The 2,755-nt window shown below is 31.9% G+C and overlaps 1 non-coding gene across 1 annotated transcript; it reads right to left on the reverse strand.

The window, feature by feature from the left end:
• Window positions 1-1,826: 1,826 nt before the first annotated feature.
• TRNAE-UUC (transfer RNA glutamic acid (anticodon UUC)) lies at window positions 1,827-1,898 on the reverse strand. The gene has a single exon. It is a non-coding gene; the product is annotated as a tRNA-Glu (tRNA).
• Window positions 1,899-2,755: the final 857 nt, after the last annotated feature.

Consider the following 2,755-nt stretch of genomic DNA (forward strand, 5'->3'; position numbering starts at 1 on the left):
AATTATAGTTATTCAACGGTTGGCCAGCAACAGGTGTTGGAGTTCAAGAACGAAGCTTGAGCATAGATATACACATAAACAACGGGGAACCTCAGGGAAAACTGAAATATGCATTGTATCGCATAACTTTAAAATCTTACAAAAAGAGTCTTGATTACATAATGAAAGAAAACTCGATCACATGCTCAATGCAAAATGCTGCATTTAAAACTATTTTGCAATATTGCTCTTGAACTAAATTTTATGGTTTAAGTGCGAAAAACGTGATATTTAATAAGTAAAAGTAACAGACAATATGTTTAAAAATGCCCCTTTGGACGTAATTTAAAATCTGAAACGTTTCAGATGTTTTTTTCAAGTATTTTTAATTTCATTTTTTTAATTTAAAAAATTTTAAATTAATTTTTTTATTTATTTATTTAAAATTCTTTAAATATCATGCAGAGCGACAGTATTTGGTGGCGACAGTTTGAAAAGTGAAACAGACATTCAGAGTGATTCGACGCAAGATCGCAAAACAAAACGAAAAGTGAAACAACGCTTGTAGTGAATCAACGCAAAATGCCAAAACGAAATTAATAGTCCTTCTGGGCAAATTGCCCTTTGGACTAACAAATATTTCACAGAATTTTAATTAGAAATTTTACAGAATAATATTTATAGAATTAAAATTTGTCTAGCAACTGTTCTTAATATATTTAAAAAGTTTACTTATGAAAATTCACTTATTTTTTTAAAGTTCAATTATAACATATTTAGAAATGTCTGATCGATACTTTACTCTTGATCTGAAAACTCGGAGGTCATTCATTCACTGGAAAAGAACATGAAACTGTATAATTAAGGGGGAAAAGTATAAAATATCAGAAGGGTTTCGAATTTTAACGGCCACCCAAAAGGGTTCTTTAAGGTTTTTTACGCTCTCGCTGAGGTCGAAGTCTACCAGTCTGGTCTTTACACTCACTCCTACTATACTTTTGTTTAGCCCAAAGGGCTATTAATTTCATTTTGGCATTTTGTGTTGAATCACTATAAACGAATTATCACTTTTCAAATTGTTACCACCAAATGTTAAGAGTTCTGCATTATATTCAAAGAAATTAAGTAATGAAGAATCTGTATGAATGTATGTAGGTTTCTCGGCTTGTGATAAAACAATCGAATTTTAATCAAAAATTCGGTAAAGTTTCGGTTTGAAGTCTCAAACAGAAAACAGAATAAAACAAATTCGAAATTCAGAATGCCAGGTAGCCATATTCGGGTGGAGAACTCTGACGACACAATCCAAAAGTGTGTTGGAAGCGCAGGGCAACGAAAAAGGTGCAAAGTAATTCGAGAGACGTGAAAGCAAACAGTTCCGCGACGAGATAACTCGTGGTTAGTAGCGAACGTATTAATAAGTAGGTATTAATTATATATAAAAATATATTATTATAATATTATATATAAAATTCGGTTAAAATACATAGGTTCCACCGAAATTGGAACTCGGATCGCTAGATTTGTTTGTGAATTTTTGTGTAGTTCCATATAATCATTTGTTATCGTAAAGCGCAATCAAAACTTTGGATTTCTTTATGGCACTCTTAACTTTATTTTTTTAATATTCTTAAAGGGTGTTTACATGGATGCTGCTTTCATATTAATAATTCAGTTACTAATTTTAAAAGTTCAAAAACATTTTTATGCATACTGACTTTCAAAGGAAACTAAAATTTGAATAAGTAGACAAAATTCGTCCGGTAAAATATAGGTTCCACCGTGATTTGAACTCGGATCGCTGGATTCAAAGTCCAGAGAGCTAACCATTACACCATGGAACCCGCTTCCCATGCCGGGAATCCGACCCGGGCCGCCTGGGTGAAAGCCAGGAATCCTAACCACTAGACCACATGGGAACTCACAAAGCATTTTCATTAAATTCATCTTATCTGTGTCACTGCAGAATAAACATCAACGTAGTTTGGGTTTAGACTGAGTAATAGAATAAAATTTCCAGCTCTCTTTGAGTACAGAATTTTTGGTATATATATATGCGAGATTAGTTATACATTTAAAAAAAAAAGAGAGAGGGAAATAGTCTGGAAGGTTTTAGATTTTAACGATTGCCCAAAAGATCACCTAAGGTTTTTTTTTTTTTTTTTTTTTTTTTTTTATGCTTTCGTTGCGCTCGCAGTCTGCTAGTGTCCTGTTACACTCACTGCTACTAAACTTTTTTTTTGTCTTTTTAGCTTTATTATTAAGCATTTTTTTTCTTTTTTTCGTGTGTGTGTATACATACATTTCATATACTATAATTTCGTTTACAGGACTATAAATTACTTAGAATCAATCTACTTAGAATCAATCTTTCATAGTTTTAGAAATTTTTTTGACCATTTTCAGTGTCAAAGCTTTAACTATTCAGTAATGCTGATTGCAATTTCTGTGCCTAACGCTGAAATATCAAATATGAGATTGAGCCAAAAGTTTATTTCAGTTCTTAGTTCTTAAACACGATCAAATCAAAATAAAATGTATTGTATACTGAGTAATTTCGTTTAAAATATGATCGAACAGAAAAAAAAAGTTAAGTAGTCTGCTCTGTGAAAGTTAGTGCTACTAATTAGTATGTTAATTTGGCAAACGGTCATCAAATTTGAGAGCCAGTTAAAAACAAACATCGGACTTCAGAAAAATTAAACGCCGTAATAAGAGGGCAAAGTTGCGAGTTCTTGACTAAGTGAGGAGCGTTTATTTACTTGCAACCTGCTTC

The sequence above is a fragment of the Stegodyphus dumicola genome, chromosome 6 (assembly GCF_044657685.1).
Source record: "Stegodyphus dumicola isolate Sdum_Otavi_A_Nest chromosome 6, ASM4465768v1".
Classification (NCBI taxonomy): domain Eukaryota; kingdom Metazoa; phylum Arthropoda; class Arachnida; order Araneae; family Eresidae; genus Stegodyphus; species Stegodyphus dumicola.